Source organism: Parasteatoda tepidariorum, chromosome 2 (assembly GCF_982258835.1).
Source record: "Parasteatoda tepidariorum strain Cologne lab strain chromosome 2, Ptep-v5.0, whole genome shotgun sequence".
Taxonomy (NCBI): Eukaryota; Metazoa; Arthropoda; class Arachnida; order Araneae; family Theridiidae; genus Parasteatoda; species Parasteatoda tepidariorum.
In genome coordinates, this window is record NC_141756.1 from 58,438,969 (window position 1) to 58,462,114 (window position 23,146).

Genomic DNA, 23,146 nt, shown 5'->3' on the forward strand with positions numbered 1-23,146 from the left:
GCGCCGACCACAAGCGTTGACGAAAAAAATCCTCAGGGGTAGAGGGATCATGGGTGAGAGTCCTCTTGCCATCAGGCTAACCGTGGTAAATTTTCGTAGTTTTCCACTCCATGGATTAGTTATAGTAAAAAAAAAACCTCCGTGAAAGAAAATTTCTCCCTATATTAGATCCAGGAGTTCTTTCTTCCTCTGTATTGAGTTCAAAATTGCAAGGCAACGGAGTTTAACAGTGGTATTCGTAAACACAAAATTGAGTTGGCTGTTCAACTACTGTTATAAAATAATATAACATTTAAGAAAAGTATTTGCAACTCTTATATGGTAATAGTAGTTATAAAAATGGCATATCATTCGATTAAATGCCTGATTTAAGTGGCTCAGTGGTTTCAAGAACTGAATTGTAATTGTCGATAAGTGAGATTTCATCTTCAGGGCCGCTTGAAACCCACGCAGCTTTAAATCGATGGTTACCACACTTTAAAAAATTCTGGATCAACTAACGGTATAAATTGTCAGCACTTTGTCGCAACATCCGAAAAATTCTTTCAATCTTAAATTTTACAGTAATAGATATTTAATTAGAGCGATTCAGTGATTTTACTGTATAAATTACGCTATATCAAAATTTTTGTTCTGCAACATGTTCCTGTAAAAATTAACTTTATTGTAAAAGGTACTAATTTTATCCAGAATTATTAAAGTAATTTGATCCAGATTTTTTTTACAAAGTAGAGCCTTTGCAAAACAGCCTTTAAACTAATTATTTTTTCGGAAAGTACATGATTTTTTTTACTCGTTACTTAATAAAAGTTACGTTTCCATGTATGATTTTAACTTGTCGTTTACTTGGTGATACGATTAAAAAAAATTTAGATATATCTCGAATTCTCAGTTCGTGCAACCCCCATACATTCGGAAAATGTGGCGTGACCTGACATTGCGGGACTATCACGATCAGCTTGTCTTCATCTTTCGAACGCATGCAAGTCATTCGAATTTTTTATCTTTATTTTATCCCTCCCCATTCACCACACCGCTTTTATCCCTTTTCGAATCTTTGTTCGCAAATCGTTTTTCTTTTATTTAAGCTTTCATCAGAAAACCACACACTATTTAAAAAAAAAAAAAAAAGATTTTCCCCCTCCCTTCTAGAGTCTTGGCGATCGAATCTCCAGTCATGGAAAGTACTCTAAAAATGAGAACATAAAGAGTTTCGAGTACTTTTCTTACGTCGTGCGTGCAACTATTAATTTTTGTCCCTTTTCTTCTTTTTTTAGTGATACGTATTACTTCTATAATCGCGGATCACCGCATTTCTATCTTTTTTTTTCTAATTTAGTATCTTATTAAATGAGTGGCAGTTAGTGGAAGAAAAAAAAGGGCCAAAAATGCTTTTTAATTTAATAAAAAGAAAAAAAAAAAGGTTGAGTTTACTTTCGGATGAAAAGATCGTTACATGGAAGTAGAAAATAGCTGTTATTATTGCCTGAAAAAAGAGTAAAGCGTACTTTAATTATAGGTTTAAATAAAATTTCAGAATTGAGCACCCCCCTAAACTGTTTCTGCTGTTCTAGAAAAATAATGGTATTTTTATGTTATCTGTGTAATTTGGGGTTTGAAACATATTACTGAAAAAATTGCATTTGAATACAATTATCAATATATAAGAATGTTTATTTAAACGTAATCAATAATTTTTACTCTCCGTGCAGTATAAGATGACAGAAAAGATTTTGTTAATAAAATGTGTGGATGACAGGTTTTTTTTTTTTCAAATTGATTCTGATTTACATTAAAAAAGATTAGATTTTTTCCACTATCTTAAATCAATTTTTTGTTTTCATATTTCAAAATATATTATTAATAAGGAATGATAATTACTGTAATTGCTTAGGCTGTTGATGAAATGTACACTAAGAAAAAAGGGGTGAGGTGTTAATTTGGTCCACTAATATCATATAAATAAGATTCTTTATTTAGAAAGAATTGAAGGATTTGGTGTAGCAAGCCGCAAATTTTTCCAAAGAGATATTATGCTGATTCTTAATATTGTTTCCAGAAAGATAATTAACAAGTTCAAGGAAATTTCATTTGATATCAGTACAATACATAAAAACATCTTATTGGTTAATTCTTTTCTACATGTATGATTTTGCAGTTCACCAAAAAAAAGGAAAACAACCAATATAACCCCAACTTAATATGAATTAACAACTGATTCGTTTCGAATCATTGAGTTTCTTAATATAGTTAAATTTTATATATATATTCGAATGTAGTTGGGAACTTGAAGAATTGACCAAGTTTACGGAAAAGTGATACTTTTCTTCTTAACTGTTTATTTTTTGCAGGTTTTTTTTAAAAATTTTTTTTAATTTTATGTATTTCAAATTATTAATCCTATTCTCGTTCATCAGTATAAAAATAACTCACTCCCTTAGAAATAAACCAGATCTTCGCTTATTAACCATAAAAAGTGTAACGCAAGCCTCATTTCTCAACTCGAAACTTTAGGTGTGTACATCTTCCAGATTATAAGAGATTATAAACTGAAAAAAAAAATCACGTCACGTACTATCCCATTATTATAATATCATATATTGTATTATCATCATATTAATGTATCACATTTTTTTATTATCACGTATTACCACCAGCCAGCACACACATAATACTTGATTTATTTAAAATCAAAATTGACGCACAAAAAAACCCCATCATATAGCGATGCAAATATAATTTTAACCCTAAACAAAAAAACCCTGATAAAAACCGTGCGTTATGATAATGATATTTCTGGTAAAATAAAACTCATATTTCTGGTAATAAAACCAAAATATACGGTATTTAAACCATTTATTTGGTAATTTTTCCTTTCATATGATAACGGTTTACCGGAAATTTTGGTTCTCAAAATTACTGCTCTTATTACCCCACATTTAGTAAAAAATACAAGATTGAAAAGTAAATAAACTAAATGGTTAATAAATGGTTTTCTGTTATGCTCTAAGGTATCATGATAAAATTACTAAATGTTTCCACATTTACTAAATTTTTTCACATTTTATAAAACCATATTTTGTAGTTAATTTTACTAAATTCACAACCAAAAGGCTTCGTTTAAAATTACCGAGCTTTTTCGTGTACCCATGGAATCAGAAACAAGTACTGCACCATATTCCGTTACTTTTGACCATATTTTTTTCTTCAGTTTGTATAACCACATTTAATGAAACTCAGAGTATTTGATTTATTCCAAAATAGATGCGTGAAAAAGGCCATCGTATAACATTGTAGAAACTAGCATCTTTTGATTTGTCCAAGTAGTACAACTGATTTGAGATGATACTAAAGTGGATAACAAAAAGATGCTATCAAAGCATCGTAGATATGATATAACTCCCATTTGAATATAGATTGCACTTGATTTATAAGTAAATAAATGATGGATAAGAAGATATAAAATAACATAGACATAATTTAAAACAGTACCTTTACATTTGGAAAATTATTACACCTGATTTAAGATGAAATTAAAGAAGATGACAAAAGAGAAGTTACCAAAGCATTGTAGAAATCATTTCAACTCTATAAAACCCCTTTTAACATACCTGATTTATGTGAATACATACATAAAATAATATATACATCATTTCAAGCAGTACCTTTGCATTTGGGCAAGTATCACAGTTGAGGTTAGGTGAAACTAAAGTCGATGACAAAAAAAAGCTACCAAAGCATTGTAGATATAAATATCAATCTTATACAATCCCATTTGAATATACATTGCACTCTGTTTATGTAACTGCATAATATATGAAAATAAAGAACATTATTTCAACCTTATACTATTTTGTTTTAACTCACATAACATTTGATGAAGCATCTGAAGCACGTACCGTCATGTGGGGCTACTTTGTGCAGGATTTCGCAGTTTTTGAATTTTGACATGTAAAAAAACTATGTTAATTCAAACTTAAAAAAAATTTATCCATATTATATTCATAACTGGACTCAGACGAGTGAATTTGATTAATATTGGCATTATTTGTATGTAATATTTGCAAATAATAAGTCAAAACATACCTTGCACAAAGTAGCCCCCAAGTGCAGCGATAGGAATTCAGTTTAATAATCATGTTTTTAGTAAAATATTGATATAAAATTGTTGAAAAAGTTAATTGTTGACATTTTTAATAACAAAAACATCAAGATATGTAAAGATACTAGTTTGAAAATAATTTTCAGCGTTAAAAAACCATTTTTTATAAAGAATTTTTTTCTTAAAAAGAATGTTTATTTCAAAACATTTGAGTTTAAACAAAAGGAAACTATATACATTTTTGAACATTGAAATGGATGAAATTTCAAAAATAATAATTATTACATATTCATTAATATTTATAATATTGATAAATTTGAACATAACATGCTTGAATGAACGTGACAGAATTTGCTCTTCAGTTTCTGTCAAAATCACCTGATGTCCTATAAAATATATTTTTATGCGTTAAATCGTTTGATTAATTCATTAGAAAAATCTTTGTAGAAGAAAAATAATAGTTTACCAGCAGATTTCACGTGTTTCTTATGAATTTTATTAGAGATAGTATTTCTGTGGATTCTGTGCTTCCGAGAAGCTTCTGCAATCGACATACCACCAGCAACTGCTTGCAAACATTGTTGCAGCTTTTCTAAAGTGTAATCACGGTAGTTTCTCACTCCAGGTATTTTTTTATGACGTCTGACAATTTTTCGGTCGAAAAAATAAACGAATGAAACTTTGCGCAAAGTAGCCCCACAGTGCATTTTTTCATTTTCCGCTTATTTGTTATTAATTTTCAAACTTTTTTAGCACTAACATGATATAATTGTTCATTAATATATAAATAAAAAATTTTGCACTTACGACAATTGTTTTATCAACGTCTTTGCATTTCACAGCTAAAGTTTCCACGCACACCTTTCGACTTCCGACGCTCTCGGAAAGTTGTTGACATTGGATAAACAAAACACACTCTGAGATTGTTTTAAAATTCGAAAAAAATGTTTGTAATAATAGAGGAGATTTCTATCTTCAAATTCTACACATTTTTAACTTGAAAAAAACACAATACTGAATAGCAGCACTTGAAAAGTGCCAAATTCGAATTTGCACAAAGTAGCCCCCGCTGCACAAAGTAGCCCCACATAACTGATGATAACGAACGGTGGTAACGAGACGGTAACTGATGATAGCGAAAATAAAACATGAAACATCTTAATAATTTTTATCTGATGATCGCATTATAAATTATCACCATGTAATCTAAATAGTTTGCAAAGATAAATCATGATTGTTAAATTATTTAATTTTAAATGAAAAATTCAAAATTTGAATGTAGTATTCGATTACTTCCTTAGAAATGGAAATTTAAAAATATAACGCTTTTGAAATGTTTTTATTCAGTAACTCTTCTGCAAATTTCGCACTTCTCCCATCTTAATTATGCGTAGTTTTAATTTAATTAATTTGTATATCATACAACACTTGTATATTTTATATACGCAAGCATGTCTCATCTTTATTTGTATATCTGACACACAATTTTCATTGTAAAAAATTTAATTATCAAGTAAAAAATTTTTTTATGTCATATTGCGTAAAAAAAAGGTCAATCAATTTTCACAATACCTAGTAATCATATACAAAAACTTCATTGCCCATTAACATAAAGCATTTCCGAATATAGTTTTGCAGAAACAAGACTCTTTATGGGACTGGATAAAGCTACGGAGAAATATATATGTTTTTAAAAAATCAATCTTTTTCTAAGTAAAAACTACTTTTTCAAACTTATTTTATCAAAGTTTTCCTTTAAATTTGTACTACCCATTGTTGCTCTAATTACGACTCTGACAGCTACATTTCTGCAGCAGGTTACCATGGCAACCTTCTTTTGTTAAATAGTGAGAGAATAGGAAATAGAAATTATTTTTTTTTCATATCCTTTTAACCCTCTCCCCATTCTAATTTTATTTATTACGAAATTGAAAAGGAACTTACCTAATTGGATAGCTTTCTGAAATTTCGTGTGTAAAAATCTCACATTTTACTTTTCACAGAGCAAAGCTGGAATCGAAAAATAAAAAAAAAGAAAAGAAAAGAAATAAATATTGTGTTAGAATTTCCTTTCGCCTATATAATTACTTCATTATTATTTCGCACTTAAAGCAAAATGTAATCTCGTCGGCAGAAAGAGAAAAGATAAAATTTCTGGTTAAACTAATTAAAGGAAGGTCCTTCCTCCCTTAATCGTTTCTAATTCTTATACATTTCTGACATGGTGTTACCATTTTTTTTTCTTCCTATTCCAATTTCTCCTGCTTTTGCTTTCACTTATTACAGGTGATTTTGGTAGGAGGGGATGGAATGAATTGCGTGGGAGGGGGTATTGTTCGAGAACTTTCTAGAGGGAATGCGACTTCAATTACAAGATATATCTCATTCGACGACATAAATGAATAAGAATAAATGACAGTAAATTCCAGGCGCTTAAAGCTTCAGAGCTGGATGATTAGGTTGAAACATTATCGATGGTACTTCCAAGAGAGTAATTAATAATCAGATGTCTCTTACTTTTGAAAATATTTTTCGAAAAAAAAAGTAATTTCAAAATTTGAAGGGATTGAATACTTATGAAGGTTTTAATTACTTAATTGGTATATCACATCCTCTCGTTATTTGTGATTAAAATTTTTGTATAATTTTTTTTTTTTTTTTTTTTGAGATTGGTATCGATTTTTTTGATTTAAATATTCAGCTTTTTTATTATTTGTATAATTTTAAACCTATTACGCAGGGATTTAATTAGATATATTTTTCATATTTTGTTCATTATTTTGTATTGATTTAGGTCAAAATAAGTAAAAAATACTATATTTAGAGCTTTAATAATTTATGATCATGAAATATAGCATTAAACGACTGTCAAAGGTAAAATCTTTCAAACATGACTCACTTCCGAACAATATTTTTTTCTTCAAATTTTTTCTTATTTGTAGTTTAGTGAGATTAAATAAAATTTATAATTTCAGTAAGATAAGATACACATAATCAATAAAGTTATTTTAACTATACAATATTTAGAAGAAATCGTCAAGGTGCAAAATTTTCTAGACTAGTGCAAAGACTAGTTAGCATAGTGCAAAAAAAAAACTAGCGCAAAAACATGATTTCGCAAAATTTTCGAATTTGAGTTTATTTTAAATTTAGAATTCCAATATTCTTAGCTTTCCAAAAATACTGTACTCTCTTTTGTACTACAAATATTTACAAAGTTGCAGTAGTTTTTGTTCAAGGTGGTAACAGTGGATAGACTAATGGTTTCAAGTCTTAAAATGCGTTTATCTCAAAAATCAGATTTTTTGACATTTCATACCATTTTCTTAAACACGATGTCTCATTTTATTTTTTAAAATAATTGTCTACAATTTTTCATGATGAGTGTTTTATGATTATAGTACACGTGTTTTGAATTACAGACTAAGAGAAAAAGGCAAAATTAAATTTTTTATTCACGTTTTTTCGAAAGTGTAGACATTTTTAAAAATTTTTTTTTTTTAACTGTATTGATCCCTAACTCAGAAGTATATGCAATTGCTTTTAAGATAATAGTTCAAAACATAGCTGATAGCTTTTTAAATAAAGTCCTCAAAGGTTTTTTTGTTGTAGGTGATAGAACTTTTTTATTGTCATATATGCAAAATATGCTTTATTTTCAAATTAAAATGGTCATTTAAAAATTAATAACAATAATAATAAATTATTTTAGCTAGTTTATAAGTTTTTACCCATAATAAAACAAGTGAACTAGGTTTTTGAAATTTTATATTAATATTTTAAAAAAAATTGCCGAAACTAGTCGGATACTTTAAGTTAGAATGCATATAAACACTACTATTTCTTAAAACGAAAATAGTTTGTAAATCAAACATACGTGTGGAACAAAAAGATTATCAAAACGAATTCGAATTACACTTTTAACATAGAAGCGGATATTAATTATGCCTTATAAAATTATTTAATACAGTTCTCAGAGATTTAAAAATTAAAATATAATTATTTTTATTGCGCAACTAAAAACCATGCATACTTATTTAATTGGGAATTTTTGTATCTGCTTATCAATATTAGACTTCCGAAAAAAAAAACTGTTTTTACATCATTTTAGGTTATAAACTTAACTTCCAGCGATAATCTTTTCTTGAATTTTTGATATTCAAAGATCGAAAACATTAAGGACGCCATTTTTTGAAGTGAAAATAATTCTCGTTTGGTGTGAAAGTCTGAGAGTTTGATGTAAGATTATTCAATTTTAAGTGTTTCGACTAAATTACACCATGAGCCGCCGTGACTCAGGGGACAGAGCATTCGCCTTCTAATGAGGCGAGCCGGGTTCGAATCCCAGTCGATACGAATTTAGCATCCGGTTTGCACTGACCACAGTGCTGACGTGAAATATCCTCAGTGGTAGACGGATCATGGGTTAGAGTCCCCTTGCCGTCAGTCTAACCATGGGAGGTTTTAGTGGTCTTCCTCTTTATGTAACGCAAATGCGAGTTAGTTCCATCAAAAGGTCCTCCACAAAGGCTTATTTCTCCAATACTCGATCCAGGAGTTCTCTTGTCTTCTAGATTGGGTTCAAAATTACAGGGCTACGGAGTTGAACATCAGAAGTCGTAAACCCAAAAAATTGGGTCGGTCGTTCAACGACGGTTATAAAGTAAAATTAAATATACCTTTCAAATATATGAACGTTCGATATGGTTTTAACCCAAAATTAAGTGTTTATTCACAGAATTTCTTGGGCTGTTCAATATTGTACTTGAAGAGATTTACATCAGAGTTTTCATAGTATACAATGCCAAGTGCTCTTTAGTCGAAGTAGGGAACATAAGATATACATAAATATAGATCATCAATAAAAATGCACATTCCCTTTCAAACAAAAAGAAAAAAGACGAAAAAATGCAGTTGAGCAGAAAAAAATGCCGTTGTCCATAAAGTGATCTTTTCAAAACTCAAAGTTTACTTTAACAGTTTATTTAGTTATTGATGCTTCTCCTATTAGAAAACGGCGGTCATAAAATTTCAATATAAAAAAATTAATGTAAAAATGCACAGCAAATGTATACTGTATACTGGGGACGGGACCTTTATCTTTAAAAAAAAAACATCAGTAGGAGAAATGATAAACAATGATGGATTTTTTTTTTTTAATTTTAAAAAGATTCAGCAATGTAGGAAAATTCAAAATCTCACCCATACACACCGGGTTATTTTTCAAATGAAAATAATCAAACTAAAATCAATATAAAATCGAAATCGAAACAACAAAACAACGAAATCAAAATAAAAAAGAATTTTCCTGTTGAACTTAAAAATTATTTTCAATTAACATTCATACATTTCAATGATACTAGTTAAAAATTTGAAATAATCATATTTCATACATTTTTTGTCTATTTTTCAGAATTATATGCAATTCCGGATTTATCTCTTTGTTCGTAAGAAATAAATGCATATAAACATATGCATAATGCATTTAATTTATTTTATTTTCCGATTCTTCCATTTTTTCCAAAATTATATATATATTTCGTATATATTTAATCTCTTTTTTCCTGAATGCATGCAAGCAATCCAAATATGTTTCGATTCCTAATATTTGTTAATCTCTCAAATTTTTATCTCATACTAAAAGCTAACAGGCCACAAAATTTGCACAAGGAAATGATAGTATTATTCTTCGTACTCAACAGCAGACGATTTTTTTCAATCGAACATACGTGCGGCATATGACCGATTTAGAAAGAAGATGTGGGTGTAATATTTTTTTCTGTTTATCTTAGCTGCTTTGTTATTTACAGTTGGCGTTATTTCGTCACTCAAATAGTACTTCGCGGAAACCTCCTGTTTACTTTAACCCTAAAAAAGCCGATGATATGAAAGTGAAAAAGCGTTTGAGAGTGTGTTGATAAATAGAATGTAAAACGACTCACATGGGGGATATTCGAATGTGTAAACTTAACTTTACCCTATACCAGAAGCATTGAATAAATCTTCGGTTTTTATGAGTTTTGAAGCAAAAATAAAAATAGAACGTGCTACAAAGGTAAACAATATATCTGTCGTTAAAGAATTAGATAGAAGAAAAATATTATATTATTATTATTATGGAGAAATTAAATTCAAACTAATAAACATCAAAACTCAGTTTTATTTTTCCGGAGATCACGTTTCTTAGCAGATTTTTTTTTTCTTTACTCGGTCAAATTACCAAGGGCACAATGACTATATAACCCTAATAAAAACAAACTTAATTTGATAAATATGTTTGTTACAACTTATAAATTGATATTATTGATGAAACGTAAACTATGCTATATACACCGAAGAGCCATTACATTATGACCACCCTCCATCTATAACAATGGACCCGCCCAGGTTTTCATGATTTCTCGCCCAGGAACAATGTTTTCATGGGGCACATAAGGACCCATAATTCTCATAGAACAATCTCTGACGTCTGTAAGCTACTTGAACATAGTTGCAGACCAGGTTCACCCATTCATGGCAACAGTTTTTCCTGCTGGGGATGGTGTTTACCAACAGGATAATGCACCATGTCTTAAGGGTCGAATCGTCATGGATTGGTTCGAGGAATGTAACACGTGTCATAATGTAATCGCTCTTCGGTGTATATGAAACACGTAAACTATGATATGTTACGGTAAACTATGCAATACACAGTCTATAATCGGTACCTGTTATTATTCTATACCTGCAATTTAATTAATATGCGATAATGTGATAAATAGCGCAATAATGATGAAATTAATTATGTAAATCATAATTGTAGTGTAATTGAATATAATGAATAATATAATTGTATCCAAATAAGTGTAATGTATTTTTGTGCAATTTATAATTAAATTGTAACCCACCAGTGTAACAGTAACTAATCACTCTCTACTCTTCCAGTGATCTATTCTTACTGTAATTCTAACTGTATAACTGTACTCTTATTTTAACTGCAATTGTATAATTGTTATTTGCAATTTTGTAATATAATAATGAAACTAACCAATAATTTTACTTGTATTTAAGCCTGTTTGACTATAATTAAGCTAATCACAATAATTGTAATAATGTAATCCAGTTAACAATGCTTCAAATAAATAATGAAATCATTGACTGTAAAAAATAACAGGAATCAACCAATGTAAATGCAATATATCTGTCACCAACCATAGAGTAACCTCAATTGAAAATTCTTATTGCATCTGGTACTCAAATGTATTTGTAACTAATCTCGAACCAGGTGAAGCTCCAAAACATGTAACCCCTCCATTTAACTATGTAATGTTATTTCAATTTATAATGTAATTTCATTAATTCTAATTCATTTTACCTAATTTTGTAATTGTTAATTTTATGTACTAACCCACTTCCTTTACAGCAAGCCTAGACATACGGGCTAAGTAGGTCTGTAGGGTTGTAGGATTGGACACTAGGTGTGCGGGACAGCGTCTTCTGTGTGTCGGCTGCGTGGTTTCCGTGTTCAAGAAGCCTGGGTCCTGCGGATCTCTGGATGTGTGAGGGATATTGTTTACGCAGTGGTGACGAAAAGCCGCAAACCCGCTTAGCGGGTTGACTGGCCACCTGTGGTGACCAAACAAATGAACATGAGCAGCGATGGCTCAGGGGATAAAGCGCTCGCCTTCCAAAGAGGTGAGCCGAGTGCGAATCCCGGGAATGGCTGGTCGATACGAATTCCGCATCCGGCTTGAACCAACCACAGTGCTGACGTGAAATATCCTCAGTGATAGATGGATCATGGGTTAAAGTGCCCTTGCTGTCGGGTTAACCGTGGGAGGGTTCCGTGATTTTCCTCTTCATGTAAAGAAAGTCAGTTTATTACCATCAAAAAGTCCTCCACGAAGGCTTATTTGCCCCAATGCTTGATCTAGGAGTTCAATTGTCTTCATGGTTAGGTTCGAAAATCCAAGACAATGGGGTTGAATATTGATAGTCGTAAACTCAGAATTGGGTTGGTTGTTCAACACCGGTAATAAAAAGTAATATTTTAAATCAATATTTAGCTTAACTAACCTAAATTATTGCAGCAGTGCAATTTTTTACTAGCCTTTGTTGTAGAACATTTTGTTACAAATTATATTGTTGCGGAATTGATACAAACTATTGTTGTGGCACAATCTGAAGTTTTAGTGTAAAATACTTTATTGCAAACAATTGTTGTAGAAGAATGTGTAACGCAAACAGTACTTTGATATACCGCATTTTATTAGAAGTTTTTTTAATGAATCTTTGAAAAGAAAACGTTAAAAAAGCGCAGGTTTTCTTTTAACAAATTACTCTATAAATGGTGATTTTTTATAATCAATTTGGTTAATTGATTTTCAATTCCATACATCGCTGTTGTAGAAAAGTAAAACAACGCATAGCAAGAAACGTTGGCAGTTAAAATTCATCTATGGCATTTGTTTGTGAGTAGCAAAAAAATTAAAAATTAATTTTAGCTTTTTTTAAGGAAATATGGAAGTAGAGGTGCTCTTATCTTTTTAACTTAGATGATAACGGCATTGATAAAAACCAGACTGTATCAGTAAATAAAGCCTTTTATAAGTGAAATTAGTAATACAGTAATTGTAGTAGTTAAACCAATTTTAGTATTATTTCTTCAAACACAGAAACAAGTAAACAATTTAATCAATAGTGAAAGCATTTTAAAATGAGCTTACTAGAGATTTTGTTTTGCTTTTTACTTTGCAATGAAAATATAACTTAGTTTCTCCAAAAAATGATTTCAATGTATTCAAGTTCCTAAAATGCTCATAAGTTCCTTTATTCACCAAAACCAGAATACGCTTTTTTTTTTTTTTTTAGAAAAAAATAAATTTCGATTCAGAACTACAAGCATACAATCTGAAAAAACTGATATGTGCTGAACCATAATACTGTTTTCAATTTTTGAAACAAGGGATATTATCAAGAAAATTAATCGCTTTTAAACATAAATGCAAGACAATGTATTTCGACTTGAAAATAAGAATAATTGAGTTTACATCTAAAGGTTGCTACCATATTTTCCCTAATAATAAGGTTTCAGATTCCAATATTATTGCCCAACGTTCAACCAATTTCGTCTAAACAATATAAACTAGGAAAGTAAATATTATTTACATCAGAACGGAAACTATTCGACTAAATAAATAATCTCAATAAACTTAAGCGGTAAGATATTGCCTAATTAAAAAATTCACTCTCGTCAAAAATATACAAATAGGAAATAACAGTCGACATGTTTCAAGGCATGCAACAAAAGTTCTTTTGCTTCTTATCAACCACGTCGGAGAAGTCTTGAAAATGGGCGCCTGTTTTTGAGCGCTTGAAACTTCTCGACTATTATTTCCGGTATATATATATTTTGAAATTTTTATCTGGTGATATTAAATCAACTATTTAAACAAGAAAAAAATAGCACAGCATGTATGAAAGTTGTAATTTTATCAGAATAGAAATATTTCAATAATTTATAAAGAAAATAATTTGCAGAAACTACTAAAACTTGTTTATAATAAGAAGTATTTGATATTTTTAAAAAATATATATATATATCATGAACTACCGGAGTAAATGTATTGATTAAAAATTCTGTTATCTAAATTTATAACTTAACTATGTTTACTAAAGCGACAAACTTCTTCATATACCTCAAGAACTCTTAAAAATTGATGAAGATTACTTTAAAACTGATCGTTGATTTTCAAACAAATGCTTTAAAGGTTAGGAGGCCAACAGCAGAAACCGATGACTCATTAATAATAGAGCGTTCTTGTCTTTCAATTATCTCTCAAATTATACGCGAGTTATGCTTAAGAAGCATCAAACATTTAAGAAATATCACTTGCATGTTTAACAGATTAAAAGAATATTAATTTGCCTACCCATTCGGCAGATAAGAAAGAGTATTTTTAAAAATTGCATGAAGCAATGATCCCAGAATATTTATTACAGCATTATTCTTTTTATGGATACAGCGGGGGAGAGAGTTTCAGATTTTTCCGAAGAAATAAAACAGTCGTTCCCGTGACAACGGTTGGCGGTCTCCATAGTAACCCCGCAGCAACATCAGACTTCGTAAATTAATTGCAAAAAATTTAACTCAAAGTTTACAATCAAGAGATTGAGATAGGATAGTGATGTTTAAAAACTTTATTTCTAAAAAGTTTTTACTCCTGAAACTTAAGTTTATTACTGGGGTTACAAAGTGGATATGCTTAGTTTAATAAAACATTTTCGTTGGTCTGGGTTCTTTGGTGGAGACGATAAAATACTTTCTTTTGTAATCGTGTAATATATAAAATACTCTTTCACGACATTTCGAAGAATATATTGCGGTTTATAAAAAGTACATAATGCTTTAATACTTATTGGACTTTTTAAAAGTATTTTGTTTCAATTTATAAAAATAAATTTAAGGTCTGCAAAGAAAAATAAATTAGAATGGTAATAGCCTGTGGCAAATATGCACGATTGCAATAGTTCAACATAAATTAACATTTTTAGCAGTTCAATCAATATTATTCAGAAATATGATACTGAACGAAATAATTTATCATAAGATAAAAAAGGGTGAGAAAAGAATTTGGATAAATATAACACAAAAATTAAATTATGGCTAAAATATCATAATCAAAATTTGCTTTTACAATGCTTACTACTTATGGCGACATATGGTCTCGTGGTACTTAAAAGGTGGGATTGTTGGTCTCTTTTTTGTGGGCACCATATAGGTGGATCAGCGTTACCCCCAATAGCAGAGGAAGGACAGAGAGAACATAGAGAGAGAGAAAGAAAGAGAGAGAGAGTAATTACATCCAACGGAACCTTCACGTCTTGAAAACTATTCTTTGACCACCATACCAGATGTTCAGCACTTTCAGATAAACATACAGAGATTAATAACTAACAGGTTAATAATTTTCTAAGACGTCACTTTGACCGAGGGGCGTAACCTCGTCACAAAATTTTCTGTTATGTGACGCAACTAAACTACTAATATAGTAGGTACAATGATTAATTTAGGTATGCCAAAATCTGAAGAGGTTTAGAAGAAACAAACTACTCCAAGATAAACAGCACAGAAAAATCCTTTAGATTTAAAATCTATTGAATATGATGGTGAATTCCTAAGCTCGTTATGCTAGAGTGGAATTTTTTGAAAGGCCAGTTTTTTTTATTTCCGAAAAAGCGCAACATTTTCCAAAACTAGTTTGGGAAATATTGTAACATGAATATTTGATGTTCATTTTTACCCAAATGACTTCTTGTAACCCTGCATAGTTTAATACACAAATTAAAATGGTACAACTGAGAAACCTAAAGGAAGGACCACCCCTGTGCAGCCATTTCTTCTATTTACGACCACTTTTGGGAGACATGGAATTTTTTCCGTAGACTTTACGTTAAAGAAACCCCATACGAGAGACCATTAAAATCTTTCGAAGTAACCAAACAAACTTCCTCACCAAATGCGGAAAAGTTCAAATAAGGAAACACAAAAAAATATCAAAATAAAAAACATTAACAAAAGAAATAAGTAGATTCAAATGTATTCAAAATATTTGTGAGTGGTTCTTTTCGGCAATCCCTAAAAAAGACTGACAACCACATGTTACAGTCAGAATGCACTAAAGATGACGCTATCCATGATTTAGCTTTTGAGTTAGATGTTAAATTATAAAAAAAAACTAAGCATCTCAAACAAACCTCTCATTTTTTTTAAAGTAAACTTATTTTTATTATATGAAATTAACTGCAAACTTAAAACATAAAGCATAATTTTTGATTCATTTAAAATAGTTCGATTATTTATAATTGGTAAATTCATTTTTACACCGCATTACATTATTAGGGGTCATTTTTATTAAAGCTAAATTTTATTCATCGTTTCGGATTTCATGATGCCAACACAAGTGGCATTTTGGCACCAAGAAAATGACACTGAGTGAAATTAAAATCACTTGCGACAAATCATGTACATGAGAACATTTCGAAGTCAATGGGTGTAACCTCTAAGAACGACCAATGATCATTTTACCACGGAACAGAGAGTGGTCGCTCTCGAGAGGTTTCACTACCTTAATTTTGTAGTAATCTATTAAATTATGTTTAATTTATTGTTGCAGTTAACTCTTTCTTTGCAACTGTTGCGTATCACGAAATTCTCAGCTGATGATAATAAACATGAGCTAAATATTAAATCCCAAAAATTAGCAGTAATAAACTCAAGCGAACAGAACAAACACAGTAATTCTACCATAAAATGAATTATAAGCAACTTAGTTCTATTCTTAAAAGTATTATTCCCACTAGAAATTTATCACGCCATAAAATCAAGCCATCTCAATTGAAATACTTAAAATCTGAACTGTAAAATACAGGATTTTGATCAAAGTCTTTGAATACTGCATACGGTGGGCAATCTTTAGAAGATTAAAACAAGCGTAATTTGCATAAACTAATCCGTCTGATCTATCACTTTGTAGTAAGCTAGGAAGCTCTCTTTAGAATTTGCATTATCCTCTGGGCTTAATTAACGGCTGTACTTGGCGCGGATTGAAACCACAAGTCCTTTCTCGATATTTACTTAAGGCTGCTTGGAAATTCCCTCGCATTCATTTGAATTTAAGTACCATCTCGTTCTGTTTGTGTAGTTTTCTTTTGGAAGGAATAGCCTTCACTTTTGACTGACTAATTGGTTCTCGGGAATGGCAACATTGGCGAGGATTTTTCTGCGAAAGTCTGAAGTTTCAGGAAGAATCTCTGTGTTTTGGAGGATTTAAGTTTTATCTCTCTTTATGGTGTGGCTGAAGTAACTAAGTAAACATTATGCTTTCCAACAACTGAGTTTCGTTGATTGTGCTTAAATATTTAAATTTATTTTAATCCTTAGTCGAAGAATTTAATTACAATTGTTTTTCTAAAACGAATCTTAATGCTTTGTCTGAAATAAGTAAAATAAAGAATATTTAAAAGTAATAGGTGTGGGAATGTACTGAAAAATTAATTTAAAGAAAAATTAGGAATGTGATGTAAAATAATAAAAAAAAAGTTTATAATTAATGTAGTTAAAGAAAAATTGATTGCATGAACCAATGGGATAAATGAGAGAAAAACGCTTAAATACATTATTTATTTAATTATTTAAATTTTTGGTATGAACAAACTCTAATTCAGAATTTCGAGCTAACTCTAATTGGCAACATTCCAGGAATCATTCTTAGAAGGGCAAAGATTTCGTCTGTAAAGAACCGAATTCTTCGAAGACTCTAAAAGAGGCGGAAAAACAAGGCTAATAATTACCAAATGAATCGTTTAAATACTGTATAGTTTGGTTTCATTAACCAGAATTTAAATTTCTTGGTAATGTCATCACCGTACAGTATGCTAGTCTTACAAAAATATTTTTCGCTGCGTTATATCCCCATGATAATAAGAATTCTACTTTTTTCTGATAATAAAATTCGTTTTTAGATACAAAATCTCTTGCTGGTTTACAAAGTGGTAATTGAAAGTAAAATATTGTAAAGAAAAAACTTTTGCAATTATATTTTTCTCAGTGTTACATTAAAAAAATACTGATATTATACGTATTCTTAAATCAAAAATTCAATATGAAATTAAAACTATTAATTTATTCAACCGTTCATTTATAATTACATAGCTAAGAAAATTATAAATAACTTTAATTTTTTTAAAGTTGCATCAGGATTGTTAAAAATGAAGAATTTTAAAAGTATAGTTATACATACATGCAAATTAATATTACTGTACCAAGTAAAATTTAACAACATTATCAGTTGGGTTCGTTTATAGACATACAATCTTAGACGCCTTCTGCAAAAACATAGCAGTCCGAATTAATTATTTTCAAAAACCCATACTTATCTTTGAACATAAAGGGAAAAAATACAAAATGATGTTCTGAATTGCTTTGTATTTTTTTTTTTTTTTTTTTGTACATTTGTCGTAAGAGTGCTTTCCGGTGGAAAGTCTCATTTATTCCATTTTATTCAAATGCTTTATTTGTTCTTTGGCCGCAGTTTTTTGCTCTTCATCTTGTTCTTTGATTGTTTTAACGTTTCTCAAAACTGTGCATAAAAACTAATTACAAGAGTTTTTACGAGAATGTTGGGAGTTGTTCCCTCTTTTTTCTTTGTTTTTTACCCTCCCTCTATTTCTCTCTTTCGCCCTTTTTGTAAGTTGTTTGTTCGAAAAACAAAAGAACTCAGCATTCATAGGCAAAAAGAGAAAATGATAAAGAAGAAAATTTTAATGTTCATTTTGTCTGACGCTTTAGGCGGCATTTTCGGGGAAAAAAGATTTTTTTATACTTATTATAAGCTGTCACACGTGCTCCTTTAAGTTCAGCTTTCCTAGAAGTTGTTGCAATAGTTTTTTATTTTTATTTTGAATTTTGTTGCCAAGGGATTAGTTGCAGGTTGGAGAAACATGGGAGCAGTTTTGGAGTGAATTTTCACGAAATGGTTATTTTATTTTATTACTCTTTAGAAAAAAAAAGCAACCATAATTTAAACACTATGTGATACTTTCTAATATAAAAAAATATTTGAGTTTGGAAAGAGACTTTAATTTCATTAAGAGCTCTTTTTTCCCTCAAAACTGTCAGACGTGCTTTCTAATTTTAAGATTTCTAAAACTTGTACAACATATGTTTTTTTTTTTTATCTCCATTTGTTACTAAGGAATTATACCTTCAGGCTGAAAAATTAAGAAAAAATATATATAATTTTTTGACGAGGTAATTATTTTAGTTTGTTATAGTTTAGAAAGACCAACGATACCACGCGCAATAAATCATTATAAATATTTGAAATCTTGAAATTACTCCAAATTTTAAATTTTTATTTTGTTTTTATCACAAGTGCAATTTTAAGTTTAGCTTTCTTTGAAATTAAAGCAACTGCTTTTTTAATTATGTCACCAAAGCATTAGTTGGAGGTTTTGGAAACATTGGTGTAGGTTTAAAATGTATTTTACGGTAATAGTAGCTTTCATTTATTGCACTTTAAAAAGAGCAAGCATAACTTAAAAAACAGTATTTTCAAGTATAAAAATATTTGCTTTCAAAAGAAACTTAATGTCATTGAATAATTAGTTCTATTTTAAACTGTTAGATGTGATCAATTTTAAATATCCTAGTATTCACAATAAAGGGATTTTTATTTCCTTATTTGTAATTAGTAGCAAGACTGGAGAAATCGAAGAACATATCTAAATATACAGTATGAATAGTCCGTCACAATAAATAATACCTGATATTAAAAATTTCGAAACTTAACAATAGCCTAATATAATTTATTATTTGTTGTAGGCTATTACAAAAATGGGAAAATAGAAAATGTAACACTTATACCATTTCAAGAATGTTTTCTCTTTAAATTATTCCAAAAAATCCTTAGGATTATTATATTTCTTTTAACATTTTTTCTAATATCGAAAGAATTTTTGAAATTTATTAAATCGTAAAATTTACCAAGAACAATGAGTTTACTTTTATTAGTTTAGTTTCAAGATAAGTACAAAATAAGTTATATTATTATTAGCTTTCTCCTTTTGCTCTTAAAGTATTCATCTTCTTGTTTTTCAATATTCTTTCATTTTTTTGTTCTTTTTTGATTTGATGATAATAATTTGTAACTTATTTAGATACAGGTAAAGATATTTGGAGCCTATTGCATTTTTTAAATTTAATGTGATATTAAATTAATTGCGAGACTAAAAAAATAGCTGGTGATCTCTGGCTTGGGGTTAAAGTCTTCAAAATCGAATTTATAAAAATGAATTTGAACACATCTCTAATACGCATATTACTACTTCAGATATTATCTACAGTGTTCCAGTTAAAGTTTAAAAACTCTAGATAGTCGAGAACTTAGGATTTTTTACTAGAAGACCCGAAATTTTAAGCTTTTTAATTACTTTATCGCAATTTCAGAAAAGCTTGTCGAACAGCGCGAAGAATAATTTCTAACTCTACTGAAATATGGCTCATGATTGTATGGCTATAAATTCAATATAAATTAAAGGATAGCAATTGTAGTAAGCATTATCCAAGAGTTCACTTATCCTCTGGGTTGAGCTCAAAATTACAAGGCTACGGAATCAACCATTGATAGTCGTAAACTCAGAATTGTGTCCTCGTTTCAATCAATTTTTTAAAGTCATTTTTTTTATTGCCACCCATATGGTTTTCTCACACGTAAAATCCAACTATTATGCATTTAGTAATGTATAAATGTTAATTAACTTAAATAAAACCAAATGAGATGTCAAAGAATAGACCAATTATGCAAGGCATTAGAGATTGAAATTATTTTAAATAACTTATACAGGCTATCAGCTATTTTTATTTATATTTCGTAATTAATGATTTCATAATGAAACAAAAATAATTGTCAAAAAAATCGCGACAGCTTCTCTTATATAAGTTTTCATTGAAATATCTATAAACGCTATTTGAATATCTATCAAAATTGTTTACGATAAATTTGATGACAATGATAATAGTGTTTGGGAAGTACTTAGTTAGTCCAATTTGGGGATGAGCACAATTGGAATAATTGCAGAGACTATTAGCCAACTCATAGACGTGACAGGTTGACGAATAGTTTCGAGTTATTAAGGTGTTATCCTCCGATTATGCCACTAGGACAATTTCTATAATCAGAAATTTCAAATATTTCTAAAACTACATCAATTTCATTAAAGTATATCAAAAATCGCATAATTTAATGTGGTATTATTTATTTTATATGATAATATGAATTATATACAATCTGATTCATCTGAAGAACACATTTCTAACATTAAATTCTATTACTTGCAGTGCAGCTTATAACTAACACTAGTTTTGGTAAATTCTACTATTTCTAGAAATGGATAATTTGCTTAAAATATTATTCTTAGCAACAAAATATGAAATTTATTTATTTTTAACAATAAGCTTCTGGTCAAATAACTGATATCGTGTTTCTTAAACTATTAATTCAAACATGTGAAAAACACCTAACTTACATTAGGTTGGAACAATATTAAATTGATTTTCTTTTAAAGATATACTGATGAAAATTATAATAGCAGTTTTATTTGTACGTCAACACTTAGTAACATATAAAATAACCTTTCAACTAAAGTAGATCATGGCAATTGATTAAATTCAAGTCAACGCTTAAATTCAAGTTAACACTTAGTAACATGTAAAATAATCTTTCAATTAAAGTAATATATTATCACAATTGAATAAAATCAAGTCAATTTTAATGACATTTACTACTATGTGTCGCTTTAATTAGTCTCAAAACAGGATCACATAATTAAAAGAAAAAACTTTAAAGGGAAATTGAAGTTTGCGCAATTTCTAAAATAAGTAGATATTTTGCAAAAATTATAACTAACTTCTTAAAATATGGTATAAAAATATTAGTCAATTTGGCTTCAGCACTATAAACTGTTTTGTTGTACTTTTACATCATTTTATTTATTTAATATAAATGTTTCCAAATTTTTAATCGGTAATTGAATACCTGAAAGGGACGTAGTATGGGTATCTCGATCACGATTGGTTGTTGAAGTGTGGCATTTGTTTAAGTTAGCAAATGTTCTTTCCATTCCATTTCGAGTAAGCCAAGTATTAATTAGATTAAGTAACACATTTTAAATTCGTTCTCAAAGAATCTTTCTCAAAGATTTTAATTATTTCACGACATATTTACACAAAGACAGGCACGGAGCCACGTCGATCATAAACAAACTAATTATGCATCAAAGTTGCCAGATTCACGAAACAAAAATATATCACGGTTACAATGAAGTACATAAACAAATAATAAATCCAAGTTAAGTAAAAGAAAAAGATGAGAAAGAATTATATTTCTACTAATTCGATGCGCGATACGGTTCTGTACATGATTAACTTATCGTTAATTAACATTATAACTTATGTAGAGAAACTTATCTCAACCTTAACCCTATATTTTGCTGATAAAGATTAGATGGTGCTGACGTCATAGGTCACATGTGTGGGTATGGGAGGTCTTCTTCTTGAAGTACCCAATTGCGGTTTTAGCTCTTTGACAAAATTTATGATTGTGTGTAAGATGCATTGAATGCAGAGCTTATTAGCAATAGAGCCTCATTCGCCTTGACTGTACTATACTTAAAATATAACACAGAAGAAAATACTTTCTCAAGATAATAATATTAAATGGTGCTTAAAACTACTTCTGATGAGTTAGAAGGAAAAAGAGACGTCTCAAGAATATCTCAGATACGAGGAAACAGTATTTAACAAACGATAAATCTGTTTAGAGAATTGCTTGCAAAATTTGATTTTTAACTATTCTTAGCTTGACCTTTCCACTATAAAATGCCTTTTCTGATAAATAAATGTTAACTCATTGTTGTTGGACTAACCGTGGAAGATTTTCATTAACTTTCACTTTTCGTGAAAAATATTGTTTCTCACTAAAAAATCTTTTAAAAAACAGGTCTTTTTCAGTATTTGTCCCGTGCCTTTGACTTCTATTCAATACTACATTTATGTGTATAATGTGTATTTTTTAAACCGAACATGATTTTTTTAAACCTTGATTTGCATTAAAAGATTTTCTCGAAATGATTCATAAAATCACGTATTTAGTTTTATTTCCCTCACTACATCATTACATAATACAACTATAATTCAAATTCATTGTCTTAAATTGGTTTCATTTACTTAATTATTCTAATCATCGACGACAACGAAAAATAAATAATTACATTATATTTTACCCGTCATGGCAAAACTTCAGAATCTCTGTTGCGCATATATTACACGTGACTTATGTTGGTTCATCAAAGGTTGCGCAGAAGTAGCCATCATAATACTTGGTAGCCATCTTGTTAATCCTACACAAGTCTAATGAATCTCTCACTTCACTTGGTATAGAGCTATGTAGCGTAGAGCAAGTGTTATGAGCTAGCAGTTGACTAAGTAACTGTCATGTATATGCA